Source organism: Patagioenas fasciata, chromosome 1 (genome assembly GCF_037038585.1).
Source record: "Patagioenas fasciata isolate bPatFas1 chromosome 1, bPatFas1.hap1, whole genome shotgun sequence".
NCBI classification, from domain to species: Eukaryota; Metazoa; Chordata; class Aves; order Columbiformes; family Columbidae; genus Patagioenas; species Patagioenas fasciata.
The window spans coordinates 163,409,140-163,418,807 of record NC_092520.1 but is presented as its reverse complement, the minus strand read 5'-3'; the positions used below and the strand labels follow the sequence as shown (position 1 = coordinate 163,418,807).

At 38.9% G+C, this 9,668-nt stretch overlaps 1 long non-coding RNA gene across 1 annotated transcript; it reads right to left on the bottom strand.

The window, feature by feature from the left end:
* Positions 1–713: 713 nt before the first annotated feature.
* LOC139827059 (uncharacterized) lies at positions 714–6,242 on the bottom strand. The gene is made up of 3 exons (XR_011737244.1): positions 6,109–6,242; positions 2,216–2,388; positions 714–785 (listed from the first exon to the last, which is right to left on the bottom strand). It is a non-coding gene; the product is annotated as an uncharacterized lncRNA (long non-coding RNA).
* Positions 6,243–9,668: the final 3,426 nt, after the last annotated feature.

Sequence of the window (9,668 nt, the reverse complement as noted above, 5' to 3'; positions counted from 1 at the left end):
TCAAGTGTAAACTAAGTTAGATTTAATCTAGACCACCAGAATTTTGCAGCTTAGGCTGATCTCTGTGCTTGCATAGCTCATACCCAAGCCAGGTAACACAAACCTAACAAAGGTCCTGTACACTGCAATCATTAAAGCAAAGACTGGATCTAAATGGTGCCTATTTTATGGCAGTTTTCAAAGCAAATGAAGTATTTATTAACTTCCAAACTGTTTCTAATACCCTAGTGCCTCAGTGGAACAGCTCACAAGTACTGCACGATGTGAGCAGCAGTGGCAGGATCTGATCATAAACTCCTTCAGGCATGTGATAGAAACAGAGACTTTTGTGCTTTTGTTTCTAGGTAACTGCCTGTTTTGGTTTACCTATGTTTTCGTTATGGTATGGAGCTCTTTAACACTGTACGGGCAAATGGTAAGCTTTATGTTATATTTAGCTTTATCTCTCTATGTATGATGACCATGTCTGGTAATTGCTTCTTTGAGGATCAATCCTTATCTCCTCCCTAAAGCTGAAGTGTGAATCCACGAGAACCTTACATAACAGGGGAATGTGATTCTAGATCTGCTACAGTATGTTTGACTTGAATAAACAGTCGGTCTGGATGTTGTCTGTGTGTTGTATAAGCCCATCATAAGTTAACACATAATAAAATTTCAGATTTTGGAACTTATACTGGAAATCACTTACTTGCATAAGTAACTCCACTGGTATTCTGTGGGGTATTAGTGGAAGCCAATACAAACTCACTAAGGCAAGGAGGACTTCCTAAACGGAGCCTTGACTGTTAAATAAAAATAAATTAATGTATTTAGACATTCTCTAGACAGAACAAGTGTCTTATGTGACCTATGTATGTATCACCTATACAACTATTATACTTCTAAAAGAAATTGTCATTCAAACAACTGCATATATTTGAGGCATAATATATTAAGAAATGTATTTTCCTTTGTGCTTACTGCTGCTGCAGAGACGTGTGAGTGTTATATGACAGCGATTGTATGCAGGACGTGGTTGCAGGATATTCCTATTTTGTGTGCCTGGTGTCTCTTAGAAGGTAAGAATCTTCCAAAATATGGGATGCAGAAAAGCAGTGACATGGATTTTGAATTTTAAATATGGATTAGCTATTTTTTTACAGAGAAATTCAGAGGAATGTTTCTTCAAGTTACTAATTTTTTCACACTGTTTCCTTTTCTATAGTAGTTAGGCCTCTTCCCCAATCTTATCTAAATGCAAAGAGAGAGTAGGCCCAGACCTTTCCCCTTCTGAAGTAGTTGACATTTATTTTCCTGTAGCTGTGATTTTTTAAGATCATAAGATATAATATTACATACAATGTCAAGATTATGCAAAACCTAAGTTTTTCAAGTATAGGAGCACACAGAACTATAACACAGACATTACAGCACAAAAATCACTTCAGTGCTTTCTAACAGACAAGAGTGTTTGTGTTTTTCAGAGTAGTCCCTGCTCAGTCAAAATTCCCACTGCAGAAGAAGCTGTAGCATCAGGTGCTTTATCTCCAGCAGACTTTTATATCTTTATTAAGGCTTTATTTTAAATCTTTTAAATCTTAAACTGTGAAGATTAGGAGTGGAAAGATACTAATTAATGTGACCAAAGTTTTTTATTCAGCTCTTGAAGTTTAAATACAAACTGAGGTCAGCATTGCAGAATTAAAAACTTTGTCTTATTTATCCCATATAAAATCATGATTCAGATGCAGAGCCAGGAATGGTCTGACTTCCTATTAGTTATTCTACTGATCAGCTCAGTGTCCTAAATAAGTAATCAAAACATTAATAATAAAAATAATCAACTCAATTCAATTTAAAAATTGTATCTTTAATTATATACACTAGTAGAAAGTTAATTTTACTGCTATTAATCTAGTTGAAATGTCATTTCACATCTATCTACCCACTCATTTGTCTTAAAATAAATGTAATGTGGGACTTTTCTAGGACCAGTCTTTACTTTCTTGAGCCTGTTCTATTAAAGAGAGAGAGCAACAAAGTCCACGTAAATAAAACTACAAATCAGGGAGTGCTTAATGCAACCTGGAGCCAAGTGTCTGATCTCAGCAAAATCAGTGTTTTACGTCTCAATTAGTGTTTGAACTAAAAGTAACCTGTGACTGTTTCATAATCACAGAGAGGGAGCTGTACCAGTATTGCATGCAGGGAAGTGACCACGATCCAAACATACCTGAGAGGAAGGGGTAGGTGGACATGGGAGATGAACATCAGCATCGCCCAGTTGTGGTTGGGACTGAGTTTGAGTTGGGGTCCTGGCTTGCTTCATGTCGCTGTTGCTGGAGTCCCAGGACTGAGTGGGTGCTAACAGTGTCCGCTCAAGATTGTTGCTTTTTAAAATGAAAACTGCCAAGAATGAGGAAGTTATTTTTATTATTTAATATGAAAATTATCTATCCCTCTACTTGCTACTGTGTTTGCACAGAATCCTGTTTGAGAGCTGCCACATGGAAACAAACATAAAGTGAAATGAAGACAGATACATTACCTCCATGGAGAAGACAAAATGGTGGGTAAAGGAGCGTGGGGAATTAACTTGACAGTTCTTGCTTGCCTTACTCTAGTTAGGTGATTTATTTTCCATGAGTCAGAATCCAGGCCCAAATGACACCAAATTATTAGAGAAACCTTCCCAGAGAGGAAAGATAATGATTTCATGGTCATAGCTAGAACTATGGGGGAGATTTAATGGGATGGTTGAGCCTACATAATGTGTCCCGGCTTCTGAGGAGAGCAACTCTGTCCTTCCTCAGGCCTGGCCACACACTCCTATCTCTCTGGGAAGCCCTCTGATGAGTCTCCTGAGTTTGCCAGACCAGCAGAAAACTAGCCAAGCCATTAAGTAAACAGTCTGCCAGTGCAGACGACTCGCTCAGGTGTCAAATGAACACCAAAGCCTGGGAAAAGCCTGGGAATGGTGTCTGTGCATCCAGGGGCAGGGAATGAGCAGTACAAAGAAAGGAAGATTGGCCCTTTCCATGGCAGTAACCTTCCTGGATGCCTCCACTATCTAGTGAAACAGCCTATGTCTCTTAGAAAATGCTGGAAGAGATAAGTTTCTCTCAGCCGAAGAGAAGGCTGTGTCATAAATCCAAAATGTTTAGGGGAAGAGAAAAGTTTGGCTAAGAACTAGAGGTTACAGCCTTTTCCTCACCTTACACTAAGCGACTAAATAATGCTTTGGTGGGAAGAAGCTGGCTTTGAGTTACTTTAAGTACCCGCTAAAGGAAAAGGACTTTTACGGTTCCCTTCTCAATGAGGCCTTTTGAGTTATCGTGATGACTGAAAGAGGGAGTTGCAGGACATCAAGACGATTTAGGAATGGTTAGGAAATGTGATTTCATCAGATGAGGGCTGAAAGTCATAAACCTGTTGAACCAGAAGCCATGTAAGAAGATTCTGAAGTGAAGTGTACATCTTTGTGCATTCATGATACAGACATTAAAGCTTCTAGAGTACCTTAGCATTACATTAGTGGTTGCTGCAGATTAATGTTGCTTCGGATTAATTGTCTCAATTAAGTCACTCTTCTTTTGAACTGACAGGATGAAGCAATTCAATTTCTTAATGGCCTTGTGCTAAGGAACAATAGGAGGCCACCAAAGGAGTGATCTGATGGTTTGGGATCAAGTCCGATCAGCTAACCTGTAGCCTGAGGAGTTACCTACCAGAGAAGTAACTCTACATAGCAAACACAGGGCTAGTAACAAATACAGGGGACAGAAAGAGACACCGCAAGTGTTTGTTAGGCCACTGAACTACTAGAAAAAGTGATTTCTAAGCAACGAAACTGCTTTCAGTTGCTCATTTGTGTTGTATTCAGGGAAACAGGTCTTTATGAATATCCTTATAAATAAGCATCACTATACTCTATCAAGCAGTTCTTTTTTAAATAAAACCACTTGGTTTTCCTTTTAATGTCTGTCTGAATAGGCTAAAGGATGACATTATTTTTGTCAGTGATATAGGTGTGTTACTTACATTACTACATTGCTAAGTGTAAACATGATATGAGAATGCAGTTATGTCATATGCTCTGCTGGCTCATAAAAACAGAGCCTGTAGGCACCGGGAGCAGCAGAGCACACTCCTGGATACCCAAAATCCAAGCCAATTGTTCAGCCATGCAGCGATTTTAGTATTTTTAAACTCCAAGTTAGAGAAAGGACACTTTCACATACCAAACCAAATATTTAAAGGAAGGCAGGAAGGCAGAAATCAAAGTGTCACAGCTGTCAATAACCTTTGACTATATGTATATTTGCATTGTGAGTGAGAAGCTAGAGAAGGGTGTCTTTCATTTCTCTTTGTCCAAATCGTCCTCCTGCAGCCCTGTAAGTATGTTTCTCAGCTGTGATATGTTCAGAATGTGGCTCACAGGGAACATCTCGCCTGCATTTCAGAGGGACAGGTCATTCCCTTCCTCCCTCAGTATTTAGTTCGACAGTACACTCCTTCACTCCAGCCACACACAATAGTGGAAAAGAAACACTTTACCAGCAGAAACGTTGAACAGAGGTTCACAAAAGCTACTGTGAGATTATGTGGCCTTGTGGACATCACAGCAAAGCAAAAATACTTGTTCTTAGCAGCAAGAGGCCAAAATGGGCAATTGTCACGGCAGAGTGTCTAACACCATACATGCAGTATTCCCAGCACTGCAGAGGCTGAATACAAACCTATATTGCTGTTACATGATGTATGGCTCAGTTCTGTTTTTGCACAGAGGGACTAGGCAAAACATGAAATTCAGTTGACAGTAAGAATGGTTTTATAAAGTCAATTTTATAAATAAGTGTATTTCCCGATTTCTAAAGGACATAGTGTTACTTTTTACTAGCCAAGGCAACTATTTTTAGCTTAACCCATGCACCGTTGAAATTGTCAGTCGACCAAATGCTGCTTTAACAGATGGGTACACGTAGAAGTATCTCAGAGAATCAAGCTTAAATGTTAGCTTGCATTGCCATCCAAGAATACAGAGACAGCAATCTGTGGAAAGCTCATGAAAGACGCTGGGAGAATACACCATTGCAACTCTGATTCAGAACTGCATAGTTTATAAATATGTGCCCTGGTTGCTATGGTAGTTTTAGTTTGGTGACTCAGGATTATGCAGCATCAAAAAGTAGCCCACCTTGAAACGTGGAGTTTCTGTGTAAGAATCTTACTCAGAACTGACAAAACCAAAGAGTGAGAAGTTCACTTCTTATATAATTGACTTCAAAATTTTGATAGCACTTTGTATATAGTCTTCCTATTTCTTTTTATCTGGATACAGAATGTACCAGAGTTTTCACTGCTACTTGTGTGGATTTGTCACACAACTGGAGTGGAGAATAAACCAGATTTAAAAATAGAAAGGCCTATGAGTGTCAAACTAAAAAATGAAAGAAATGCTTTATTCTTATGGTAAATATCTCTGTCATGACCTTTTCATCATGAAAAAGGTTTTTCTATTTTCTTATCCCATCTCTCCTTTTACAATCTGTGATTCTTTATAAAAACCTGGAAGATTTATTACAAAGTATTGTGTCAATATATACAGTATTTGTCTCTATCTCTTCAAATTATCCATTTTTCCCAGAGCTGGAGTTGAATAAATAAACTTTGATATATTAGTTTTCTTCAGTGGGGAGAGAAAAATGTTAGAACAAAATTTTTAGAAGCCACACTGTGTCTATTGCTGTTCTAGATGAAAGACAAGACAATAATTATCCTTAGGAGGTCAGAACAAAAAAAATTCTACATCCCAGAGGCTGACTATTTTGGGTAGTGCAAAAGCTTCATCTGTGTACTTCTGTGGTTCAGAAGCCTGCATGAAATACCTCTGAACAATGGTTGTAATGTTTTTAAGAAAAAATGGAAACCCAGAAAGCACACTGATAACAATCTCATTGCTAAATAATTTTATAGATCACTTGAAGCCTGCCACTAAATTAACTAAAAATGTATAAATGCACAGATGCTATCTCTGCAAAGGTTTACATGATTATCTCTAGAGAAAAGTAGGTCTACTGAATTCAGTGCTATTATTTGTATGTGGAAAATCACATACTCACTCACCTTTAGGAATATGTATATGCAGGCAAACAAAGGATTTTACAGCACATCTACTGTGTTGAGTAGTCTGGTAGAGATACATCAGAACAGCCTGATAAAACTAGGTCTGCTTAGTCTGTCCTTAAGTTGCATGCATCAGGTACCTAAAATGAGAAGTGACAATTGTTAGCATACTATTATTATTGTAAACACACGTGCAAGCTTATGCAGTTATCTAATCTAATCTTGTGATACTGTATTGCAGTAGTTATTGTTTTAGGACAAATTTTATACTCGCTTTCAATATGGTTTTCAAAGTGAGCCTTAATATATGGGATTTGGTCTAACCCTCTGCACAGATTAATTTCATCCTCCATGCTTAGGTAAATAAACGGATGAGAAAATCAGGTTTCTACTGCAAATATTATTGGTAATTCTTTGTATTTTTCTCAATTAGCACTGAATTAGAAGCTGTAGATGGTCTCACCTTCTCTCAGCTACACTGATTTTACAATAAAATTGAATCATATCAAGCTGGTAGGATGGAGTAAAGAATATGGCCCAGTATGACTTTGCTATAGGAGTATAAACTTTTAGGTGAGATATGAAATAGGAAAAACATGGAAATTAAAACCAAGTTGTTGTTGTTATTATTATTACTCTCACCATTTTTCCCTTCTTGCTCTGAAGTGTGGCTTGATTTTGTTGAATACAGAAAATGTGAACTGTAGAGTTTACATGAATGACAGATCTACCTGTTGCTTAAGGAAGAACAAATGCTTTGCTAGATCACATTCAATGGCCACATATAATTTACTGTAGAGCATACAGCTATCTAGGAAAGGCATATATACCCCATAAATATGGAATAACTGAATTTCAGCTGGCAACACACAATTTATATGTTGCCTGTGGGGTCTGTAAAAGGACTCAAACATAACTTCCCAATCACGTACAACCCAAAAAATATTGAAAATGGAAAGTCAAGGAAAAATAAAGTCAAGAATGTACAACATACAAATAGCTGCAAAGTAAGGAAAGGTATGTGCTCAAGTTCTCTGAAAAGCTGGAGCTGCATCAATGAAAAATGCCTTGGATAAAGGAACAATAGGAAAGTATTAGGTCTGATATTTAAAAAGACTGTGAGATACTGTCCTGGTTTTGTTAAAAACAAGACCAGTTCTCTTTTAATGATTTTTCTTTCAGCTAAGTTCTTCTAGGTGGCTGTATTTTTCTGAGTTTTAGCCTGCATTTTTCCTAGGATGCTGTACTTGGTGCTGATAAGAGACCCACGGAATGCTGAAGAAGCTCATGTTTAGATTTATTACTATGATAAGTAAGAAAGATTGATAAGTTCTCTCACGTTCTGTTGTGAGAGGGGTGTGTTTGAGGAAGGGTGGATGGAACAGGTGACTAGAACTGACCAACGGAAGTATTGCATCCCATAATCATCATACCCCCTATATAAGAGGGTGATCAGGAGGGTCAAGCTCTCTTCGACCATCTAGAGAGGACCCTGCCTGTCTGCCTGTGATCTACAGGCCTCATGCCCTGCATCCCTGCAACCAGGTTCCGGTTTGCTGTGAAGTGCCACCCATGACTTCCAGGGGCCTGAGCTGCACCTGCTGGAGCCGCCAGTTCCACACACCCAGCTCTGCCGCTGCTGGAGTGAAGCCAGCTCCGCACACCCTGCTCCGCCGCTGCTGGAGTGACGCCAACTCCGCATCGAGCACTCACGATTGGTTTTGTATATTTTGTATATATATTCTCTATTTATTAGTAGCACTAGTAAAACCCTTTAAAGCTCTCCAACTGGAAGTCTAAGTCTCTCTTCCTTTCCTCTTACCTTTCCAAACATCTTTCCGATCTAAAGGAAAGGGGTGGCGGGAAGTGAGGGGATAACAGGGAGCGTCTGCCACAGTTTATTGCTGCCTTGCCAGATACTTAAGAACACAAAGAGTTGTGCCTTCTGAGCTGGAGAACCTCTACAATTCGCTAACAAGCCAAGGAGAGTGAGCTGAAGGTGTTAAATAAGGATCCGTGATGAGAAAGAAAAAGCTGAGCTGGAAGAATAGTCAAGGAGAGAGGACTGGAGTCCATCTCCTGATGGAAACCTTAAAAAATGCTCCATAACGATGAAATTCCTGAGAGGGCATTTTGAATAAGTGCCTATCAATTTGCCTAGAATTACTCTGCAACAAAGCATTTGATTTAAATACTGCTTGCTGAAATCAGTGTATTACATTCTTCAGCTATGTGGTGTCTTTGATGAGTCAAATTTTCAGTCAGTCAACTGAAGAAAGAGAGAATCAGTGTGTTGGCGAGGGCACATGCAAAATACCAGAGATGTCTGTGGAAGGAGGACACAGCTCTTGTCTTGCATTACCTTCTCCTGGGTTATAGTTTTCAGCTCCTTGGGAAACAGCACTGGACTGAGAGTCTGTCCCCAGGAAAGTTTGCCCACAAGGACAAGACCACAGCAGGCAGCTGGAGCCTGCACAAATCCCCTCCTCAGGCATGAGTCAGTAGATGCTGCCAAGCTCCCGGCTGGTGACTGTCCACACTGGGCCGATGGTATCAGCACTGTGCCAAAGTACAACTCAGTCACTCCTGTGAGCAATAAACACTGCAAAAACTGCTTCTGAAGTGCATCGTGCACAGCCAGCCAGACTTTCAAACCCAGGAGCCTAAGCTGTACCTCTGGGCAGTCACAAAGGCTGTCAATTGGTAGGTATAAATTAGGTGCTGGGTAATTGTTCATCCACCTACTTGGAACTGCAAATCCTTATATGGCAAATCTTTCATCTGGAGTACGAGATGTCATCTTTCGTTCATAATCACATTGTGCCGTGTCTTATGCGCTGCTGTATGAGTAACCTGATGGATACTATACAAATATCTCCATATGAAAATCTGTTCTGAAAGACACTGAATACAAAACATTGCTGCAGGTACCTTATGACTCCTACTTCTTGTGAAATGCTGCTGACATTTTTAATCAATAAAAATGGAAATAAGAAGTCTGAGTAGGCTGTGAGACTGTCCAACATATGAAGGAGACATTATAATTAGAAAAGAACAAACTATACAAAATTTGAAGCGTATGAGGTTTGGTGATCCTCTCAAACTACACTTTGTTTCCTATAATTAGTTGAAAACAAAACTTGTTTTTTTTTTCCTGTAAATTTAAAACGACATTTTATCTCCAGTGATGATTCAATTTAAAACAAAATACATATTGCTTATAGCTAAAGAAAATACGTTGTTTATGAAAAAAAAAATACTACATATAATTGCTTGGTGCCTAGAAGTCACAACTCTAAATAAATACATTTTAATCTCTATTTATGCTTTGTAACCACTTGGTTTCTTCCAACAGAAAAGATGGATAAGCTACCTCAGGTTTTCAGCTAATAGAAGTTTTCTTTCATTAAAACAAACAATAAGCACAGGGATTTTCCCACTGTCATGCAAAAGTCTCATGGTAAATGGGAGATGATGCTTCTGTATAGCAACCTGGCCTAACGCAGGCATGTCTAACTTCCCAAAATGGAGGACCCTCAGTAAGTCACCCCGTTTGTTTC